The sequence below is a fragment of the Heterocephalus glaber genome, unplaced genomic scaffold, assembly GCF_053883595.1.
Source record: "Heterocephalus glaber isolate CG9 unplaced genomic scaffold, H.glaber_assembly_v1.0 deba00001553, whole genome shotgun sequence".
Lineage (NCBI taxonomy): Eukaryota > Metazoa > Chordata > Mammalia > Rodentia > Bathyergidae > Heterocephalus > Heterocephalus glaber.
In genome coordinates, this window is record NW_028258344.1 from 33,369,865 (window position 1) to 33,394,863 (window position 24,999).

Consider the following 24,999-nt stretch of genomic DNA (forward strand, 5'->3'; position numbering starts at 1 on the left):
AAGCACACAGGGCTTCCCTAACATTGAGGATCAGCCAGGACAGCAGGGCCCCCTTCTCTATCAACCCAGCACACAGCAACAAACTACCCTACCTAAGAAGGAAGGCAAGAAGTGGGAAATATGGCATCCCTCAGTCTGGTGGCAGAGGTACAAAGGCATGGCTGAAAGTTAAGGAAGAATCACAAATACTGAGAGAAATCTTATAGCGAACTCCTCTCCAAGTCTACACTCAGGAGATCCCATGAGTGATTATTGACATTTATGGAAAATAGGAGGTAACCACAGAAAACCCACCCCCACCCCTCTCACCTAGTCATAGTAACACAGGCCTATAATCCCAGCACTCTGGGAGCCTCAGGCAGGAGGATTGCAAATTTGAATCTTACCTAGGCCAAATAGAAATTTAGTAAGATGGTGACTCAAAAAATAAAATAAAATAAAATAGGATGGGGTTGTAGCTCAGTGCATATGCCCTGAGTTCAATCCCCAGTACAAAAATCAAGCCAAACTAAACCAAACCAAACCAAAGCAAACAAATAAACAAACCCTCTCCACACTCAACTAAATTTCTGACTAGATTGATGCATGCTCTTACTAACTTCAAAAACAGCTGTGCCCATTAATGGTCATATATACTCTTGACCCTAATTTTTCCTTTTCTTAAGCAATATTGTAGATTGATCTGACATATATGTAATTATAATCCAAAAACGTATGAGAGAAAGGACAGAGCAGAAGAAATATTGAACAAATAATATTCTAGGATTTTCCCTCTAAAATAAGGACACAATCCCATATGCAAGCGCCAAGAGTCATGAACAAGAATTAACCCACACATGTGCACCTAAAGTAGACATACAATATTCAAACAGGATTAAAAGAAAATCTTGACACCAAACAAGAGAAAACATATTACATATAGAAAAAGAATGGTAAAAATGATGGCACACTTTCTATTCAGAAACTATTAATATGTAAGCTAGAAGAAAATTGAGTAACATCTTTAAAGTTCAGAAAGAAAAACAATCTGTCAATTCTGACTTTTATGCCAGTGAAAATATCTTTCAAACATGAAGGTGAATTAAAGAACTTCTAAGACAATCTAAAGTTGAATAAAGTTACTGCCATCAGACCCATGTTAGAAAAACACTGAAGAAAGTCTTTCAGGCTTGTATCTGCTAAGATAAATGAGGAATGATAGATAATGTAAAAAATTAAAACAAATAAAAGATATTGTTCTTATTTTTTCTATAAAATATTAAAAATGGTAAAATGTTGTGGTGTTAATACTATATACAGACCTGGAAGGAAGCTAACCCGCAGCCATCCCAAGCTCCTAGCTCAGAGAAGCTGAGCCCGTCCCAGCACCTGGAAGGAAGCTCCCCTGCCACCATCCCAAGCTCCTAGGGCAGAGAAGGTGAGCCCCTTGGGCACCAGAAGCCGACCCCCCCTGCCCCCCGTGGAAATACAAAGACATGTAAACAAGCCTCAAAAACAGACTTCTGGATCACCTACAGCAACTCCAAAGGGAAACGAGATGGAACACTCTGATACCCAACTACCTGGACTCTCTGAACTGGCAACAAAAGAGGATATGGGAAAAATGAAATCAGAAATAATTACTCAGATAACAGCAAAGATTGTGCTCATGGTGCAAGACATGATTAATAAATCTAGAGAGGACACAGATAAAATAATAGAGGATCTGAGGAACATGATGGAATCCCAACATAGGAAACAAATGGAATCCATAAAACAGATACAAACAGATTTCCAAGAGATTAAAAACTCCATCAAAAGTGTGAGCAGCAGAATGAACCAATGTGAGGATAGAATTTCAGATATAGAAGAGAAGATTGCAATTAGTGAGGAGGAAAAGAAAAATTGCTTTAAAATTGTAAAGGAACATGAGAAATCAATCCAGCAGCTGCTAGACAATGCAAAGAAGAATAACATAAGACTGACTGGAGTCAATGAAGAAAGAGGAGAGAGTGCAGATGACATAAAAAAAACTGTTCACAGAAATGATGGCAGAAAACTTCTCAAGGGGGGGAAAAGAACTTGACATACAGATAAGTGAGGCATATAGGACTCCAGCTAGCCTTAATCAAAAAAAATCTACACATAGGCATATAATAGTTAGGATTCCAGAAATCCAACAGAAGAACAAAATTCTACAAGCAGTGAAAGAAAAGAAACAAATCACATACAAAGGAAAACCCATCAGAATCACAGCAGAATTCTCAATGCAAACCCTCAAGGCAAGAAGAGCTTGGAGTGATGTATTTCAAGTCCTAAAGGAAAACAGCCTCCAACCCAGACTGATGTACCCTGCAAAACTATCTTTCAAAATTGATGGAGAAATAAGATACTTTCATGATAAAGAGCACCTCAGGAACTTCATGAATACCAAACCAGCACTCCAAAAAATTTTAGACAATACCCTAGAAAAAGACAATGAGGATCACAACCCCAGGAACCCTAACAGAATGAATCCATTGGGCTTGACAAATGAAGCACAAAGGGGGAGAATCCAACAAAAAGAAAAAGTCATGACAAGGATTTTAAAATTTTTAACTTCATCTCCCTAATGAGTGTATAATTAAATCTTATTATTGCACTGATTAGTATTTTTCTGACTCTAGAGTTGTACACCATTCCTTGTGCTATACTGGCTATTTATCATCTTATGTCTACTTTTTAATCGAGTTGTTTATTAATGAGCTGTAAGAGTTCTTTATATATTCTGGTCATAGGTTATATCCATTGTAAATATGGTCTGTATAAGGACTACTTTTCATTTTAATGATGTCATTTAAAGTTCTAAATTTTGATGGAATCTCATTTATCAATTTTTTTCTTTTATACATCATGTTTTTTGTATCCTAGGTAGTTCTTGCCTACCCTGAATTCATAATCATTTTGCCTTATAATTTCTTCTTAAAGTTTTATACTTTTAGGCTTTCTTATTTAGGTTCATAGATCCCTTCAAATTATTTTCATTTATGGAAAAAAAGGGTTGAGGTTAATTTTTTATATACGGATACCAGGTGTTCTATTGCCACTTGCTGCAAACACTATCTCTTCCTCGGCTCTTGAATTGAGTTTATATTCTATAAAATGCTAATGTCAAATAATCTTTCAAAACTCAGTGGACCACATATCAGTGGTTCTATTTCTAGATTCTCTGTTTTATTCAAATGATCTATATGTCTTTCCTTACACAAACACTACCTTGATTACTGTACCTTTAGACAAAGTCTTAAAATTAGGTACTAAATGTCTTCCAACACTGTTTTTGTTTTTTTTGGGGGGGAGGGTTGTTTTTTTAAATTTTTCTAGATCTTTGTACTCCTACATAACTTTTAAATTTCAATATCCAATTCTTCATTTATAGCAAGTATACACAGACCTGAATTTTTATATATACCTTGTGTTTTCTAATCCTGCTAAATTCAAGTACAAGTTCTAGGGGCTCCTAGATATTTCTTAGTATTTTCTCTGTAGATGATCATTTCATCTACATATAAAGATTTTGCTTCTACCTTGCCAATCCTACCCTAATTGTGTCATTTTATTGCCAGACTATTTAGATGGGGCCTAGGTTTCAAAGTTTAATGGACAGATAAAGAGTAAGCATATCTGCCCTTGTTCCCCACCTTAAGGAGAAAGCATTGTATCTTCTCAGTTCATATAAGGCATTCTTGCTGGAAGTATGAAGTACATGTCTTTAATCTGTTGAGAAGGTTCTGTTCTACTTCTAGTCTCCTGATAGCTTTTACCATGAACAGTTGTAGAATTTAGTCCAATACTTTTTCTCCACCTAGTGACAGGATCATATGGCTTTTTCCTTTCCTTTGTTAAAATGATGACTTCTGGGGGTGAATCTTCCAATGCTGAACCAACACTGCCATCCCTATTAAAAAAAACCACTTTCTACATCCTGCCAGATCTGACTTCTAATAGTTTGTTGTGTTAAACAAATTTGTATCTGTGTTCATACTTTTTTCCTCTATTATCTTTATCCAGTTTTAGGATTAGCACAATTTTGAGTTCCTAAAATGAGAGGAGAAGTGTTCCTTCTTTTTTCTGCTTTAAATGTTTGATATAATTTATCAGTTAAAATGCATATGAGCCTGCTGTTGTCATATAGGTAGATTTTCAAGCTAGGAATATACTTTCTTTAATAGGTGCTATTCAAATTTTATATTTCCTCCAGAGTTAGTTTCATTAATTTGTCTTCCAAGGTACTTCTTGAAGTTGTCAAATTTATTTCAAAAAAGATTTTTATAGTATGCTTTCTCTATCCTTTTAAATTCTGTAAGATCTGTGGTAATGTCTCCTAGATCTTGATATTGTAAGTTAAAAAATGTGTAATTGATATTGTGAAATAGAAAGAAAAGGTCTAAAGGAGCAGGGGAAGTGGGAGGGGTAGGGGAAAGGAAAGAAAGGAAAAGAAAAAATATGAGAAAAGGAAAAAAAATGGAAGCAAATCTTTGCAAATAGGGAAGGGTGGAGGGGGAGAAGGGAGGACAAGGGAAGGGGAAAAAAATAAGAACCAAGATGCTCATGTAATGGTACAAGATCCCAATGATGAATGTAACTGTATTTTATACCTAAAATGTACCAATAAACTTAATGGGAAAAAATGCTATATACATATTTAAAATGTAGGAAACACTACCACAAAAATGGGAGGAAAGAATTGGCAGTATATTATGGTTATAAAGATTTAACATTATACTTGAAATAGTATAATATTACTTGAAGACAGACTGTGATAAGTTAATGATTAGAAACAGATATACAAATAATAGTGAAGATAATCATTAAAATGCTCCATCCAATAGTAGGTAGAAAAGAAGAAAAAAGTAAAGAACGGAAGGAAAAATAAGAAACAAGTAGCAAGATGGTAGATTTATATCTAACCATTGCTGTGATTGCATTAAATAATCCTTAACATCTGAATTAAGAAGACAGAGACTGCCAGATTAGGGGAAGAAGGTAGGAAGGATTCACTTCCACAAATTAGAGAGGTGATGTTGATATCAAATAAATTAGACTTTAACCAAAGGAGTATTTCCACAGATGGAAGGGATAATGCATGGTGCTAAAATTGGCAATTCACCAAAAAATGCATAAAAATCTTAAATACACATGTATTTATAAGGGAGCTTCAACATACACAAAGTAAAATTTGGTATACTGAAAGGAGATTTAAACAAAAGCATAATGATTGTTAAAGATTTCAATATTTTTCTTTCAGTAATCAATAGAACAAGCAGACACAATATCAATAATGTAAGGAAGACCTAAATAATCAATATCCATAGAACATTTAACCCAACAACAGAACCAGTGCACCTTTCAATACTGATGGAACGTTCACCAGCATTGATCACATTGTGGACCCCGAAGAAATCCTAACTAATTTGAAATAATTAAAATCATATTAAGTATATCCTCTGACCATATTGAAATTACTTTAAAAATCAATGAAAATCTGCCTGGATAATTCTCAGATGTTTGGAAATTAACCTACATGCTTCTAAATAATCCACTGGTAAAAGTGCGAGTCACAAGGAGAATCAAAAAGTATTTTTCATTGAATGAGAATGAATACTTATGTTTGCTTGATTCAAATATACTAAAATTTGAGAATCATCTAAAGTGATGTTTAGAGAAAAATGGATAGCTTGTCCTGGAAATGAAAAAAAGCCTCAAATTAGTGATGTAAACATCCACATTAAGAAGTAAAAAAGTAAATAACCACTCCCCCTTAAAAAAAGCAAAAGCGATTAATAAAGATCAGAAATCATTGAAATTGAAAAGAGCAAAATCCATAATGGAACTGAAATAAAAAGCTAATTCATTGAGAAAATTAATAAAATTGAGAAACCTTTAGACTAGACATTTTCAACTGAAATTTTAGGCTGGATAATTTATTTTTTGGGGGTGAGGGTACTGCCCTACATGTGATATCTAGCAGAAGCCCTGACTTTCGTTCTCTAGTAGCCAGTGATCTATGTAAATGTCTGTACTGCATCCAATCCAAGTTGTGGTAATGAAAAATATGTCCAGAGAAGGCTATATGTTTCCTGGAAGTCAATATTGCCCCCAGTTTAGAACTACTGCTCAAGATGGATTGATCAGAGACAAAGGAAAGAAATTATAAATGATCACTAGCAGAAATGACAGATGAGTCATTTTTCCAGATCTTACTGATATTAAAAAGATAATTAGAGGGCTGGGGATGTAGCTCAGTTATAGAAAGTATATCTCAATAATATTATTTTTTTGAAATATTAAAGATGATTTATAAAATTTAAGATAATTCTTGAAATTGAAAAATTGTTATTTTAAAAATGAATTGATATATTGGCAAAAATAATTCTAATTTTATTACAAATTCCTTGGTCTTTTTATAGATTCCTTCCATGATGCACACTTAAATCCAGATTATACATAAATATTTCTCTTCCTGGGTTTGTTTTTATTTTTCCTTTCTTCCTTTGCCTGGCTTTTAGAGACCCCTGGAAAGAAATATTTAAAAATTACTTATCTCTGGAGGTGATACTGGTGGACTGGAGAACTTTTTTCTGAGAAATTAAAAATTTTCCAACTACTATGATTACCATGAATTATTTTTATAAGTAGAAAACATATAAAATCATGACAGTACTCCAAATCACCTTAAATTTACTATTTGATGATATAGGGCTTTCTAGAGCATGCATATGTCTACACACACACACACACACACACACACACTGTCCCTTATCTTCTTGTAGCCACCAGGCTAAATTAGTTTGCTTTCTAAGAGACCAGCAGATGTTGGTCACTTGGCAGTCTTTGCAACAGAAATGGTGACTTCAAACAGGCTGTGTTGAAAGTGATTCCTATTTCTGACCTGCACAGAATATGTCTTCACCAATAATCCACACATTCTGCATGAAATATGCCCTGTCTTGTGTTCAAATATGCACACATTAAACACAAATAAAAAATTCTCATAAGGTCCAGATTGCATTTGGCATAATATATATGAGCCATTCATAACTCAAGCTATTTTTCTCTATCTTATACTACATTTAAATACAGACACAGAGATGATAGGCACATTTTCAAACTATCTCTTAATGAAAAGTAAAATGCATAAGATACTTTAAATCTTTTCTATCACAAAAATTTTGCAAGAAGAATCAAACAAAATTAGAAAGTGTAGATATAACTATATCTATTTATCTCCAAAATATCTGCAATTCAGCAATAAGCTGCTATGAACATTTTGGAGTATTTTCTTTCAAGTATTTCTCTGTGCATAAACACTAATGTGTATTTAAAGCTATTCCACAAAGATTATCTCTTTAGTATTTACATTGGTGAAATAAAACTGCAGCTGCCTTCCACTGTCTAGTCTGCTACTCAGGGTATTTAAAAGCTCAAAGTTTCTTCTTATCACATGGTCTTATAGAAATAGCCAATGATTTATAGAACACAACTTGGTAAGATCATGTGACATTTCCTTTTATTTTCCTATCAATTTACTAATTTTCCCACACTTACTAAGTCCCTTTTCAATTTCCCTCTTCTAAATGATTATATCTATGAATGAAAATGAGAAGGCATTAATATTAATCTTTCTGACTCAATGTGACTAACCCCATCCTTAAGTGAACTGTCGATCAGAATTTGTGGAATATAGTACTTTCATTTGTTTTACAGGTTGTCTTATTTTTTCTAAAGAGAGACTCCTTTTTTTTTTTAACCACCCCTTTCATCCTTGTATTCCTTAGAGTCTCTTGATACTTCTTTCCTGACCTACCTCATATGTGTAAAAGTTGCTCTCATGTTTTGGAACTACTCTGCAGAATTATTAAAACTCCTTCCTCTACAAAAATATTAACTCCACACGAAAATGGGATTTCTATGTGAAAACAATCTGGACATATATATTAAAAGATATAAAATGTTTTCCTTATGAGTATGTAATCTCTAACTTAGCACTCAGTAAAAATGCATTAGATGTGGAAATCTTTGCACACTGTTGAAAGAATTCCATTTTCCTTCTAAATGAAAGCACTGTGTACTTTACCACTGAGAGCAGACAGAGACCTAAACAATGATTCACTTCATGACCTTCAAAAAGAAAAAGACAAGTGTGTCACATTATAATAAAATGAGAGACCAAAAATAAAATGAGAGACCAAAGAGACAGGTCTTATTACCTTGAAGGTCAGCAACCACTATAAAATAAAAAATTTTTATGAATCCATGTTTTAAAAAAGTTAAAAGAACAAAGTAAACATAGAAATGACAGTGTTAGAAGGAACATAGAACAGAAATTGTATATTAAATTAGAAAAGAAATGCATTTTTTATTGAAATTGGAATTTGGCAGGAGATAGGAGTGTCAAGTGAAAGCCATATGAGATTCATGGCATTAGAACCTCCTTACTTTAGTGAGTGTATTTTAGTCGATATGAAACAACAGAAAAGCAGGGCTGGGGATTTAGCTCAGTGGTTCTGCCACCTCCTTCATAAGCACAAGGTCCTGAGTTCGATCCCCAGTACCAAAAAAAAAAAAAAAAAAAAGAAAAGAAAAGCTAACTAAGGACTCATGCTTCTCTGAATTGTTGGTCAAGGTTTTCAGAACTAATATAATTGCTGTATGAAAACGTACTTTTAAAATATCACCATTTATTTTAAAATTCAGACCTTCTAGAAATACCAAAACTTTTACTGGGGTAACACTGGGGTAACACTGTCTTTGGATAATAATCTTGAGGCTTAGTTCTGAGTCTAGCTTCCAACTATCATACGTTTTGTAATTGCACGATGCAATAATTTTGATACTACTATTGCTAAACTCAGCTTGAGATCTGCTTTTCCACATCTAACCTGGGTAATACTTGTACAATGAGGTCTACAGAACCTGGAAACTGGAGGATGAAGTAACACCTGGTGGTGAGATACTGAGATTAGTATTCCTTTTGAACATGCAGGGATCTGAAGTCTCTTCTACCTGGAGCATGCATTCTAGGAGGGCAGAGATTTTGCTGGAAATAAATGAGAGTTTAAAAAGTTACTGTATGTCCTCAACCATTTTTCGGCATTACTATTAGTAAAGAAGGATAAGAGGATGTGGACTGGTCAAGGTCCAGTTAGACAAAAGCAACTTAATTATAAGACTTAGTTACATTGGTGTTAGCAGAGCCAGACAGCAAACTGGGGAAAGCAAGATGACCCAGATACCATCAACTACTGGAAAGTATTGCTTTCTCTAACCTGGAGGATCTAAGGTCAAAGTGGAGTCACTTGTGCCCTGGGGCTGGGGCCACCTGTCCAGGGCTGGCAGCACCAGGGAACAGCCCAGAAGAGACTGGGTCCTAGAGGGAGAGTTCACCTGGTTTGAGCCAGAACAACCAAGGATTTAGATCTCACAATGATGCCTACTGAAGTAAAGAGAGGGAAAAGTTATCCTGGTTTTTTGTCTCTTTCCATATTTGTCTTCTGCAAGTGTCTCCTATTTCCCAAGTCCCACAGCAAATAAGTTCATAAAGGAGTCTGGGTCATGGAATATGCGAGGTTCAGGTCAGGGAGGGGCACAGGTGGGATCTTATCAGAGAGCAAAGAGATAAATAACCAACTCATCATGGTTGTGGGTGATAAAACACACACACACACACACACACACACAACTCCTGGCCCAGACATTAAATATTGTGTGAAGTTAATCCATAAAACAGGCATAACTCTGAATGACCAAGATTAACATCTGGCCTACAAGAAGATATGAACTACCAGACTCAGGTTGTTTCGGAGGGTGGTGATAAAGAAGCAGAAATCTTTTTCCATTGGCCCCCAAAAAGAATGTGGTTCTTTAAGAAGAAGATGGAGGTCAATGGTCTGGAAGGAGCAGCAGGTTAGAGGGAAGGAGGAACCATGGTTGCTGTGGAATGGAGTTGTGACATGGGTCATGCTGAGAAGTGAATGGCAAGGACTGCAGAGCTGTTAGGGGCTTATGTTTGAGAAAAGTTCAACTATAGCAGAGGGGATGGTTGCAAGGCTGACACAGGACAAACAGCCAGTGCCCTCCCTGAGATCTGCACAAAAGGAAGTTCAACAAAATTTCTTGGACCATTTACTTAAACAGTAGTTAGAATCAGCCTTTGGGAAATGGAGGGAAGTCACTGAAACATGGAGAAATAGGGTTCTATTATTAGAATACATATTGTGCACATGGTAGTAATAACAGTGGTATTAGAAGTAATGCTAGTATGTGTTGAGTGCTCATGTTCTGGGCATGGTGCTCAGGCAGTGCAGCATCTCATATAATTGTCAGAACAATTCTCATAGAATAAGCTCCTTATCATTTTAGAGACCAAGAGAGTAAGGCCCAATGTCAGGTCACATCGCTGGTAAGAGGTAAGCTAGAACTTAAACTTGGGCCATCTGACTTCAGAGACATCTTGTTCAGTCACCACACTATGCTCTCCCTCTATGTACACTTTGTAGTGTGATTATGTAACTTCATCATTCTTAAAATTGGCTACACTTTTAGTTCTTCTCTAAAGGGATAAATTTGGAAGGTTTTTCTAGGTCATGCCTATTACAGAAAGAAGGTTAAGTTTCTCAAGAAGTGTGCATTAACCCCCATCCCCAAGGATAAGTCAGGGATGTAGCAACTGGCACCCCCAGAAAGGGTATTCAAGCTCTAGTTCAGTCTGGCCAGATGCCATCCATCTGGCTGCACATCCTGCTTGGCTTGTTCAGTGATTTGACTCATTGAAGCAGTGTGCATCACAGCTTACTACTTGGGAGCCCTTGTAAGAACAGAAATAAAAACTCTGCAGATGTGACCAAAAGCTGATGAAAAGCAAGGAAGTTTCTAGTTAGAAAAGTACTTCTAATGCTTTCTCACATCATCTGAATAGAAAATGCCAGGAAGGAAAACTTTCATGTTGTGTAATAGGATGAGCATTTCTTCCTTGAGGAATGTAGTTGTCTGTAAAATGACTGCAAGATCTTGGAGATAAACTCATATGCCTCAGACTTCATCCCTGGCTTATCTTAATGTAGTGGCGATTAAGAGTTTCTGTTTTTGAAGCAAATCATAATATAACATCAGCAGCCAAATTTTAGCTGCTCTGAATAATATGATTGTCTGGAACAATTCTCCTTTTATTCGGGAAAAAACACTTGCAGGGTTTTACTATGCTTTAAGCTAAAGACATGCATGAAAAATTAATGGCACGTTAGCTCCTTCAGGGTACAGTGGAGCCACACATTTGTCTTAACCTTAATCTTTTCAGCTACCAATAACAATTTATTAGCTAAGATATAAAAGTATAAAACACAAAAGGGAAAATTGGTAAATTGGACTCCATCACAATTAATACCTTTTGCTTTGTGAAAAGATATTTTTGAGAAAATAGAGAGCCATATATGGAAAAATGAAATTTGATAAATAGCTACTATTATCCAGAATATGGAAGGACTCTGAGAACTCAATAATAAGAAAATTAGCAACTTGATTTTTAAATATGGACAAAAGACTTGAACAGATTCTTCACCAAAGAAGGTATACAGATGACATAAAAGTAAACACATAAAATAGTGCTCAACATTATTATTCATTAGGAAAATGTAAATTATATCTACATGAGAGGGCATAATGCACCTGTTAGGATGGCGAATATTAAGTTTGATTGTCCTATGTGCTTGCAATATCTTAGCCCAAGTGGAACTTGCATATGTTGCTCAGGGGAATGTCAGATTTTACTGTCATTTTGGAAAACAGCCTGGAAGTTTCTTTTAAAGTTATACATACACTTATCACATGAGTGGCAAATTCAAAGTACATGAGGGCTTTTGCTCTCATGTACCAAAGGGTGCTAGGTGGTGTGGCAGAAGTGGAGGCAGATTGCTGCTTCACCACCATGGGAAGGACTCAAAGCTTCTGCCTTATCAACAGAGAATCCACACCTTTCCTACTAACTAGTTTTGTTCTTTCTCTCCTTTATATGATCCCATTGGACATGGAAGTATAGTTTTTTAAAAGTATTTACTAGACAGAGAATTTATTCAGTTACATGCTTGCCATCACAGCTATATATTATATTTTGGAGTTTGATTTATTTAACACCTTACTGAGCACATTTAGTTTGCAGATCACTTTATTGGGTATGATAGAGAAATAAATACAATAAAATAAATTTATAAAAGAAAAGACAACTTTTATTCCTGATGAAAACTATTGCATGTTGATCCTGTACTACTAAAGGAACTGAGGGCTGTGCATAGCCATCTTACTTATTTTTCACAATACTGTCATCTCCACTTGGTATAAAGGAAACCGAGGCTCAGATCAAATGAACAATTGTCTCAAGATTACAGGGAATAAGAGCAGAGAGAAGTTTGAAGTCAAGGGCTGCTCAAGTCCAGCTTTAAAATCTGTGTGGAGCATTGTTGACCCAGCTGGCTTCACTTCTGACATTAACTGCTTTCTGCCTCCACAGCAAGCCCATTAGTTTTTATTTGCTTAACTGCTTGTCTTACTATTTAAATCTCAAAAGTAGAGGAAAAGGAACACAGAACTATCCACAAAGATATATGATACTTGAAATAATAATTATTATTCTTAAAAAGTGGAAAACAAAAATAATTACCAACGTTTAAAAGATGTAGAATGAAAAAATATAAATGTTCATTTAGGCTGGTTCTCATACAGCTCTTTCTAGCTCCTAAAGTGTTAACAATAGAACGGAGGCCGATATTTGTTTATAATCATGAGAAGTTGGTGGTATGAAATGATATCCGCTGGGCTAGGAGCCACCAATGAAAATTTCAGGACTAGATAGGCCTAATATCCACTCCTATCTTCTGATCTAATTTGAGTAGACCTAAGGAAAATTAAACCTCGTTAGGCAAAATTCTTTTTATTTTCACTTATTACATTAAAATGCTAGTAGAAGCATGTGAAAAATAATTAGGATTAACAGGTTTAATTTTAAAATCAACATAATTTAAGTCAGCTTATTAAAACCTTTCTCATCTTCCATCCACCCATTTTAATCAATGAAAACATCTCGGTCTACTGAGACTGGGTGAGGGGTGACGTCTAACTTCTCTTGCATTCACAGGACACAGTACGTGTCTGTAACAGAGTTCAGTAAAAGGTTTCTTAACTGCACTATAACCGTAAGAACCAAGTTCAATAAGTTTCCAGAGTTAGTGAGCAGATGTAAAATCTGTAATCTTTTCCTCATTGTGAAACACTGCTTCCAGTTTATTTTTTATTTAAATAAGCTTACTTTTAAGCATAGATATTCAGCACTTATTTTCCTACAGATAATTTTTTATCATTACAATGACCTTTTTGCAGATGTAGAAACAGGTTTCAAGAGGTCTTAAGGACTTTGTGTGTAATTGTAGAGCTAAGGATTTGTTGACAATGAAACTCAGTTCTACCTACTGTCTCCACAGCTCATGCTCTTAAACTTGAAGGTTTAACTCTCACCATGGGTTTTCTTCTACATTCCAGGCATTACTTACAATACAATTTTTTTGTATATCCTTTTATTGGTACATTTTAGGTGTACTATATAATGACATTCACCACTGGAAATATGCACCTTTACATATTCTCTTGGTTCTTATTTTTTTCCCCTTCCCCTGCCCTCCCTTCAAACCCCTCCATTCCTCCCTTTTTACAAAGGTTTTGTTTCCTTTTTTTCATTTTCTCATATTAATTCCATTCCCTTCTTTCCTTTCCCCTATCCCTCCCACTTCCCCTTCCCCTTTGTCCCTTTTCTTCCTATTTCACATGATCTATTATACATTTTAGTCCTTATTTACACTTTCAGTTTCTCACACTAGAGAAACTATTTGGTATTTACACATGTGTGTCCTATTTATTTCACTGAAGAGTATCGCCTCAATGTGCATCCATTTAGCTATAAATGTCTCTAGTTTCTCATTCTTTATGGCTGAATAGTACCCCATTTTATTTTTAAAAACCCCATATTTTCTTTATCGAACTTCCAGTTGATGGGCATTTGGGCTGTTTCCAAGTTTTAGCTATTACAAACTGTGCTGCTAGGAACACAGGTGCACATATATCACTGTGGTATGATTCTTTGAATTCTTTGGGGAAGATCCCCAGCAGGGGAATAGCTGGGTCAAATGGGACTTCCAGTCCTAGTTCTTTGAGGTATCTCCATACTGATTTCCACAGTGGTTGCAGCAGTCAACACTTTCACCAGCAGTGGAGCAGTGTTCCTCTTTCCCCACAGCCTCACCAGCATTTGTTATTGGTTGATTTCATCATAGCCAACATTCTTTCTGGAGTGAGGTGGAATCTCAGCATTGTTTTCATTTGCATCTCTTGAATGACCAGTGATGTTGAGCATTTTTTCATGTTTATTTGCTATTTCTACTTCTTTGTGTGAGAAATGTCTGTGCATTTCAGATGCTCAATTTGGGATTGGGTCTTTAAATTTGGGAGGTTTGATTTTTGTAAGTTCTTTATAGATTCAAGATAGTAGACCTTTGTCTGAGGGACTGCTGGTGAAAATTTTTTCCCACATTGTGGATTGTCTCTTTACACTGCTCGTGGTTTCTCTTGCTGTGCAGAAGCTTTTTAGTAAGAAGAGATCCCACTTGTTGATTGTTTATGCTAGTTCATGGGCAACTGAGGTTTTGTTCATAAAGTCTTTTCCTACACCGATGTCTTCAAGAGTTCTACCTAACCTCTGTTCCAGCCAGTTCAGCATTTATGTTTTTATATATAGATCTATAATCCATTTAGATTTTAGTTTATTGCATGGTGAGACATATAGGTCTAGTTTTAGTCTTCGGCAAGTTGAAACCCAATTTGTCCAGCTCCATTTATTAAAGAGGCTATCTTTCCTCCAGTGAGGGTGTCTGGTTCCTTTGTCAAAGATGAGGTGGCTGAGTGTGTCTGGAGTTGTTTCTGCATCTTCTAATCTGTTCTACTGGTCCTCAGGTCTGTTTCTTTGCCAGTACCATGCTGTTTTTATCACAGTAGGTTTGTAGTATAGTTTCAAGTTGGGGGTTATAATACCCCCTGCCATGTCTCTTTTGCATAGAATTGCACTTGAGTACAAAGGACCTAGAAAAGCCAAAAACAAAAACAAAAACAAAAACAGTGTTGTAAGACGTTCAGTACCTAATTTTAAGACTTCTTCTAAAGCTACAGTAATTCAGGCAGTGTTGGTATAAGGAAAGGCATATAGATCATTGGACTAAAACAGAGAATCTAGAAATAGAAGCACACATATATGGTGCACTGAGTTTTGAAAGATTATTTAACATTAACATTTTATAGAACATAAACTCAATTCAAGAGCAAAGGATAGTGTTTTCAGCAAATGGCACTAGAACACCTGATGTCTTTATATATAAAAAAATTAACCTCAACCCTTTATTTCCATGCATAAAAATAACTTGAAAGGATCTATGAACCAAAATATGAAAGCCAAATGTATAAAACTTTAAGAAGAAATTATAAGGGAAAATGTTTATGAATTTAGGGTAGGCAAGAACTACCTAGGATACAAAAAACATGATGTATAAAAGAAAAACATTGATAAATGAGATTCCATCAAAATTTACAACGTTAAATGACATCATTAAAATGAAAAGTAGTCCTTAAACAGACCATATCTACAATGCATATAGCCTACGACCAGAATATATAAAGACCTCTTACAGCTCATTGATAGACAATCCAATTAAAAAATAGACAAAAGAAGATGATAAATAGCCAGTACAGCACAAGAAAAAGTGTGCAACACTAGAATCATAAAAATACTAATCAGTAAAATAACAAGATTGAATTATACACTCATTAGGGAGATAAAGTTAAAAGTTTTAAAATCCTTGTCATGACTTTTTCTTTTTGTTGGATTCTTCCCCCTTTGCGTTTAATTTGTCACACCCAATGGATTCATTCTGCTGGGCTTCTTGGGGTTGTGATCCTCATTGTCTTTTCCTAGGATTTTGTCTAAAATCTTTTGGAGTGCTGGTTTGGTATTCATGAAGTTCCTAAGGTGCTCTTTATCATGAAAGTATCTTATTTCACCATCAATTTTGAAAGATAATTTTGGACGATACATCAACTGGGTTGGAGGCTGTTTTCCTTTAGGGCTTGAAATACATCACTCCAAGCTCTTCTTGCCTTGAGAGTTTGCATTGACAAGTCTGCTGTGATTCTGATGGGCTTTCCTTTGTATGTGATTTGTTTCTTTTTTCTCACTGCTTGTAGAATTCTGTTGTTCTGTTGGGTTTCTGGAATCCTATTATATGCATATGTGTAAATTTTTTTTGATCAAGACTATCTGGAGTCCTATATGCCTCACTTCTCTGTATGTCAAGTTTTTTTCCCCTGTGTGGGAAGTTTTCTGCCATCACTTCTGTGAAGAGTTTTTTTACATCATCTGCACTCTCTTCTGTTTCTTCGTTGACTCCAATCAGTCTTATGTTATTCTTTGCATCATCTAGCAGCTGCTGGATTGATTTTTCATGTTCCCTTACAGTTTTAAAGCAATTTTTCTTTTCCTGGTCATTAATTGCAATCTTATCCTCTATATCTGAAATTCTGTCCTCACATTGGTTCATTCTGCTGTGTAGACTTTCGATGGAGTTTTTAATCTCCTAGAAATCTGTTTACATCTGTTTTATGAATTCCATTTGTTTCCTAGGTTGGGATTCCATCATGTTCCTCGGCTCCTCTATTTTTTTTATCTCTGTCCTCTCTAGATTTATTAATCATGTTTTCTAGTATGGGCACAATCTCTGCTGTTATCTGAGAAATTATTTCTGATTTCATTTTTTCTAGATCCTCCTTTGTTGCCAGTTCAGGGAGTCCAGGTGGTTGAGTATCAGATCATTCCATCTTTTTTCCCTTTGCAGTTGCTGTAGGTGATCTGGAATTCTGTTTTTGAGGCTTGTTTAATGTGTCTTCTCTTTTCTCTGGGGGGAGTGGGGAGTGCTTCTGGCACCCACGTGGCTCACCTTCTCTGCCCTAGGAGCATGGAATGGCGGTGGGGGAGTCTCCTCCTGGGCATTGGGACTGGCTCATCTTTTCTGCTCTAGGAGTGTGGAATGGCAGCAGGGGAGCCTCCTCTTGGGTGCTGGGACTGGCTCATCTTCTCTGCTCTAGGAGTGTGGAATGATCTCTTTCCTTTTTCTGATAAAGTTAGCTAAGGGTTTGTCAATTTTCTTTATTCTTTTGAAGAACCAACTCTTGGCTTTGTTGATTTTTTGTATTGTTCTCTTAGTCTCCATGGCATTGATTTCTGCCCTGATCTTTACAATTTCCTCCTTTCTATGGTTTTTGGGTTTGCCCTGCACTTCTTTTTCTAGAAGGTTGAGGTTCAGCATCAGGTTGTCTAATTGGGCTCGCTCTGTTTTCCTAATATGAGTATTCACTGCTATGAATTTCCCTCATAAGACTGCTTTCATTGTGTCCCACAGATTCCAATATGTTGTATTTTTATTGTTATTTAATTGAAGGAACTGTCTGATTTCTTTGTTAATATCCTCTGTGACCCATTGGTTATTCAGAAGTGTGTTGTTCAATTTCCATGTGATTAGGAAATTTTTGCGGTTTCTTTTGCTATGGATCTCCAATTTCATCGCACTATGGTCTGATAATATACAGGGGATAACTTCAATTCCTTTACACTTACCAAAATATGTTCTATGAGCAAGTATGTGGTCTATTTTGGAGAACGACCTGTGTGCAGCTGAGAAGAATGTGTATTCTGATTTTGTGGGGTGAAACACTCTGTAAACATCTGTTCAGTTCATTTGTTCAAGAATTTGATTGAGTTCTAGTATGTTGTTGCTTGTTTTTTGTCTAGTTGATCTATCTATATGTGACAATGGAGTATTGAGGTCCCCCACTACTACTGTGTTAGTGCTGATATGATTTTTCATGTTTGTTATTATTTGTTTTATATAGTTGGGCACACTAGTGTTTGTTTGGTGCATAGATACTTATGATTGTCATCTCTTCCTCTTGGATTGTTCTCTTTAACAAGAATATAGTGTCCTTCTTTTTCTCTCTTAATCAGTGTTGGTTTGAAATCCACTTTGTCTGCAAAGAGGATAGCCATTCCTGCTTTATTTCAGGTTCCTGTCACATGGAGTATTGTTTTACAATCTTTAACTTTCAGTCTATGAGCTTCATTTTGAATTAAATGTGTTCCTTGTATGCACCATATTGGTGGATCTTCCTTCTTGACCCATTCTGCCAGTCTATTTCTTTTGATTGGTGAGTTGAGACCATTAACATTGATGGTTATAACTGATACATATTGACTTATCATCGTCATGACTTTTTCTTTTTGTTGAATTTTCCCACTTTGTTTTTAATTTCTTGTCATGCCTGGTGGATTCATTCTGCTGGGCTTCCTGGGGTTGTGAGCCTTATTGTCTTTCCCTAGGATTTTGTCTAAAATTTTTTGGAGTGCTGGTTTGGTATTCATGAAGTTCCTAAGGTGCTCTTTATCATGAAAGTATCTTATTTCACCATCAATTTTGAAAGATAGTTTTTCAGGGTACATCAATCTGGGTTGGAGGCTGTTTTCCTTTAGGGCTTGAAATACATCACTCCAAGCTCTTCTTGCCTTGAGAGTTTGCATTGACAAGTCTGCTGTGATTCTGATGGGCTTTCCTTTGTATGTGATTTGTTACTTTTCTCTAACTGCTTGTAGAACTTTGTTCTTCTGTTCGGTTTCTGGAATCTTACCAATTATATGCATATGTGTAGATATTTTTTGATCAAGCCTAGTTGGAGTCCTGTATGCCTTGCTTTACTGTATGTCAAATTCTTTTCCCCTGTGTGGGAAGTTTTCTGCCATCACTTCTGTGAACAGTTTTTTTATGTCATCTGCACTCTCTCCTCTTTCTTCATTGGCTCCAGTCAGTCTTATGGTATTCTTCTTTGCATCATCTAGCAGCTCCTGGATTGATTTCTTTTGGTCACTTACAATTTTAAAGAAATTGTTCTTTTCCTGGTCACTAATTGAAATCTTGTCTTCTATGTCTGAAATTCTGACTTCACATTGGCTCATTCTACTGCATAGACTTTCAATGGAGTTTTTAATCTCCTGGAAATTGGTTTGTATCTGTTTTATGGATTCCATTTGTTTCCTATGTTGTGATTCCATCATGTTCCTCAGCTCCTCTCTAGATCTATTAATCATGTCCTGCACTATGTGTACAATCTCTGCTGTTATGTGAGAAATTATTTCTGATTTCATTTTTCCCATTTCTTCTTTTGTTGCTAGCTCAGGGAGTCCAGGTGGTTGAGTATCAGGTTGTTCCATCTAGTTTCCCTTTGGGGTTACCGTAGGTGATCTGGAAGTCTGGTCTTCATTTTGTTTATGTGTTTGTTTATGTGTCTTCTTATTTTGACAGGGGTGGGTTGGGGGTTGTGTGCTGCTAGTGCAGGTGCGGTTCACCTCCTCTGTGCTGGGAGCTGTGGCACACCTACTCGGAAGCCTCCGCTGGGCTGGGAGCTACAGCACACCTACCTGAAAGCCTCCTCCATGCTTGAAGCCATGGATCACCTACCCGGAAGCCTCCTCTGGGCTGGGAGCTCTGTTAAGTTGACCCAGAAGTCTCCTCTGCTCTGGGAGCTGCAGTATGCCTACCCAGAAGCCTCCTCCATGCTCGAAGCCATGGCATGCTGGCCCGGAAGCCTCCTCTGGGCTGGAAACCATGGTGCACTGACCAGAAAGCCTCCTCCATCCTGGGAGCTGTGGCATGCTGACTGGAAATCTCTTCCACACTGGGAGCTGCAAAATCCCTCTACAGTACTCTTTTTTTTTTTTTTTTTCTTTTGCTTAAATTCTTTTATTGGTACATTTTAGGTATACAATACATTTACATTTATCATTGGGTGCTTGTACCTGTACATGATGTATCTTGGTTCTTATTTTTTCCCCATTACTTGTGCACCTTTCACCCCTCCACCCTGCCCTATTTACATACTTCGCTTCCATTTTTTTCTTTTCTCATAATTTTTCCTTTCATTCTTATTAGTACCCTTTATTATCAGACAAGTCTGTTTATATCTATACTTTAAGAGATTAACTTCTGCCTTCTAATAGGCATGGCTAATTTAATATAGCACATTGATTATGAGTATGGCTTTTAGAGTCAGACCACTTAGATTCAAATTCAGACTCCATGTGTACTGGCTGTGCGACTTGCCCTATGTGTATTAACCTTGCCCAGCCTTCGGTTTCCTTGTCTGTAATATAAAGGGGAGAACATGGCCTACCTGGTGATATGGGATGGTTGTAAGAATTACTTGAGATGTAGCATGAAAAGCATTTAGCACTCGCCTGACTTATAGTAAGTTCCAGTAACATTATTAAGTAATAGAAACTCATTTGAGATAGTTTGAAAGATTTGAGATATCCCAAGAGCCTGAACAGAGATGTATTTGAGTCCAATTCTTCCTAAAATTCACAAATTGTTGCAAGATATTTCAAATTGTCTTCAAGCCTTCTTTAGCTTGTAATCTATATATTATATACCCTTTCATGTTTTGATCTATACATTGTTGTTAAATTGCTATGGCCATAAATCTCCCTAGCCTAAAAATTTTTCTTATTGCAGAAGTCCAAGACAAAAGAGGTCCAAGATGAACCTCCCTAAGGTACCAACTAAATCTACAATTTAATCTCAACATACTTTTACCACCCTTTTAAACATTTTACTTCATGTAATCAGTATTCAAGCCAAAATGAACTACTTGCTATTTCAAATATTAATAACTTGCCTTACTCCTTGTTCCGACCTGCATATCTGCATGTCCAAATCATTCCTACTTCTAGGCTTCTCAAGTACCACCCCCTTCACATCCTTCTCAATCTCCTCAGTGGGCGGTGTTTTCTCTCAGAGCCATGCTTGTCATCTTTCCTGTGTATCAGAATCACTAGAAGGCTACAATAGATTGCTGTACCCAAAGTCAGAATTTCTGATTCATAAATATAGGGTGAGATCTGAGAACTACATTTCTAAGTATTTCTCAGAAGGGTTGATGCTGGAGCCCAAGAACCACACTTTGATACCATTGTCCCAGGGTATGTTAGCTCACAACATTTACTACTGTTTGGTTTATATTTTACTAACTTATGTTCAGGTTACACCTCTTATTAGAGAGTAAATCACTTGTGAACAATATCTGAGGATAGTTTTTGTACCTCTTCATAGCAAATAAGAGGACTTTAAATAATGTTGTTCGGCTGTGTGAAGGTGGGGGTACAGAAGATTTCTCTAGTGTTGGAGTACAAAGGAGTTGAGATCCTTTGAAACCATAGATGTGACTTCATTTTAGACTAAAGGCTAATGTAATAATGGTAATAAAAGAGAACAAGTACTTATTGAAGATTTATTATTTGCAAGATTCTGATTGAAGTCTTTTGTACATATTATCTATATAAACCTCATCACAACTCTTTGAGGATCATGCTATTAATTTTTCCAGTTTATAAATAAGGCATGATCTTTACATGGCAGATAATTCTCCAAGGTCATAAGACTAGACAGAGGGAAAACTGAGATTTAATCCAGGCTCAGTTTCCAAACCCCAATTCTGAAAGGCCACACACTACTGCCTGCTGCTGAATGGGGAAGCCTGGACAAAGCCATAGGTCTCTATTTCCATAATCAGTGGGGAGCAGTGGTCTTGACTAATGTGGATAGTAAGCAGATCAATTATTTTGGTACATTTAAAGATTTAGCTTTCTGTTATGTCTACTATGGACTAAAATTAATCTATAGGGCCTAATTTGGAATCTTAGCTGAAACTCAAATTAAATTATCAGACTATATATCTAGGGAATGTTTAACCTCTATATTTTAGGCTCATTAGTCAACACTAGGATTGTCACACACATTTCTATCAATTCAAAAGTGATCATAAAACTAAATAGCAAGTAATACACTAAAAAGTTGCATTTTTTTCCCAGCACAAGTGTCTGATGGGAAGAAAGAAAAATGGGAGAAAAATCTGAGTAACTGGGGTTAGGAGGAGCATTCCATAAGCAAAACTATTGGCTTCAAAATCATTTTATGATTCTTTATTTCTTCTTATGAAACTGTAATTTTAGTACATAGATTAGAAAAATAAGTGGCTAGGTTCAAAATGATGGATAAAGCACATTCATACTAACATATGAGAATATCCATGTAAAGATGTTTTGAAGTAATAGTTTTTATAGTTTTCTAGGCATTTTAAAGTGGGCTTAAAGCACCAAGTTTTCTGGCTGCTTGAGTTTTGGGCTTTAGTGTGAAAAATGTTTAAGAAATGGGATGAATAATGACTGTTTTGGGGTTTCTGGTTTGGGGGCATGTAGGTATTCTATGTGGAGATACACCCAAAAGGCAGGAACAACAAAAGGAAAAGTCTGGAGTCCTGAAACCTGCAATGTGGTGTGTGAATATTCCTTAGCTAACTCCCTGAGCCAAAAATCATTACTTGATTATAATTAGTGAGATACCCTGCTGTTATGCTATTTCAAACAACTGTGAGTTTGCACTCTATTAAGCAGCAGATGAAAATTAGTATAGTTACTTGGAACTACATTTGATTATCCCTCAGAGTTTTTGCACCCAAGATTCCAGAAAATTGTATGAGATTTCTGGGGGCCATGCTGTTAAATGCCAAATAAAACAAATGACTGGTAATTCTGGGAGTTTTACTTTACACAATAGTTTTATGAATACAATTGGAGAATTTATTGTGGTAAAAATTAGGTCATTAATATTTTCTTTCTGGCTTATGAGTTTTAAAAAAGGTGATAATCATGAAATAGCTATGGGGAATAAGTTCAAATAAAACATATGTTCACTAAAATATTAACCTATAAAGGAAAATGATAATCTTTGTTTAGAGTTATAAACATACAATAATAAGCACCATTAAAGCAGCACCATTAAAATATCCTGATTATGACAGGATTCTGAAGGATGTCACTGTTTACTAAATAGATATCATTATTGACTTAAAAAGGACTGGGCAGTCCCTATAAGGGAACATTCTATGTCTTATGGTCTTGTTTCTTGTTTCCCCTGATAATAACTTGCAACAAAAAATTTTCTACACAATGCCCATTCAAAAATGTATATTAGCCAAGATGATGTAAAAAATGTCATTTCAGAAGGTTAGATAAGAATCCAAAATTCTCTTTCCAAGACCAAACAATATTGAAAATATTTTCCTTAAAAATATGTCAATTCCCAATCAATCTTTCCCCTGGAAACTTTGGATGAGTGACAGGCAATTAAAAATTGTTGATAGAGTAAAATAAATGACATATTGTAAGGACAAGAAAAGGGAAAATGAACGAAGCTTCTTTTAAGGTGGGTGGGGAAGGCAGGCTCAGAGGATAAGAAGGTTGTAGCTCCTTCCAGATGGCTTGAGCTTTGAGAATATTTTTCAGTCCAAAGTCTGAATTGTGAATTTCATGCTTTTTCCCGAGAACACTGAAGGTTAAGCTCCTTTCCTTCTATCTTCATAGTCTTACTCTAGGACCTCAATTTTCCCTCGGCATCGGGCTCCCAGAGAACATCACTATGTTGCTTCCCATGAAAGATAAATGTGAAGTAAATCCTAAATGCTTCTGGGCATTGTGAAGCACCAAACCTTCTGAACTTTTATTTGCTAGTGAAAAAAACTGCTAAAAGTTCAAGCTGAGACAGATGATACATTAATATATATATATAATATATTATATATTATATATATTATATAAATATCTCACAAATACTTTGACATGTATAACTCTTTGTTCCTTCTGTGGTTTTAAGACCCTATTTCTTTTACAGTGAGTTGGGGGAAAAATAAAGAAAAGAATCGCCCCTGCCAAGTCATTTAGAGCTCAAAGGTACCTGCTTGGGCTGGTAAATTAAAAGTTATTTTAAGGATAAAGGGAATGCAATTTTTTCTAGAACAATAACTGCGGCCCATCGAAGGTAGAAGTAATTAGCCAACTTAGGCACCTGGGGAAATCTTAAAGTTCTTGGCATTGGAAAACCAACTATGAGCTTCTAGTTTCTAGGTTTGTTTTTGAGGCTCTCCAAGGGCCAAGAACTTTATATAATGTCCGCTAATTCTGAAAATACATGACTACTCACACTCGCACAGCCAGGCGAGATTCAGGACAGTAAACTCCGAAGAGGAAGCTGAAACCTAGAGAGACTGGACAGCTCCTCGTGGGGCCCCAGGCTGGTCCTAAATCTGTCTCATTGCAACACCATCCTTCTTCTAAAGCCCTCGCCACGGCCTGCAGAGTTTAGCAAGTAAAGCTTCCCAGCTACATGGCTCTTTCAGCTTCGTCATGTGAAACGGATTTTTAGGCCAATGGTTTCACTTCCCATTTTAGCAATTTGGGCATCTCTATGTGCAGGGGACTGATAAATCTGCACGCTCTAAATGGGCAAAGAAAATGTGGTTTATTTCCCAAAGTCCCTTGAACCTCCTAATAAACTGTATCTGCCACATAGCAGGGCGTGACAGGCACGGAGAGAAACACCAGATTAATGCGCCTTGCTAATCTAAGCGGGTCTGGATAGGGCAAATGTCCTAGTTAGGTAACTCATTTTTCTCAATATTCACTTTTCAGGCTGCTGCCCAACATGGCTTCTGGGCATTAAAAGCTGTTGTGTGTGAGAAGACATCTCATGTGCTCTCTTGGTTGTGGGAAGGACAGGGAGGGAGTCTCACATCTGCGGCCCGCGTATTTTTCCGGTCTGCTCTGGTTTCTCACAGGGTCCCTAATCCACGTCCGCGCCTGGGCGCCCCTGGCATCTGATGCTGGTGATTATAGCTCTTGAGTCTGCGGTTGGTTTTGGTTCCCATTCAGAACTCTCTGAGAGCTGGGCTTATTTTGTCCTTCACCTCCACAGCAGAAAGGCTCAGATCCAAATGAGGTTTGTTTGTTTATTTTTACCG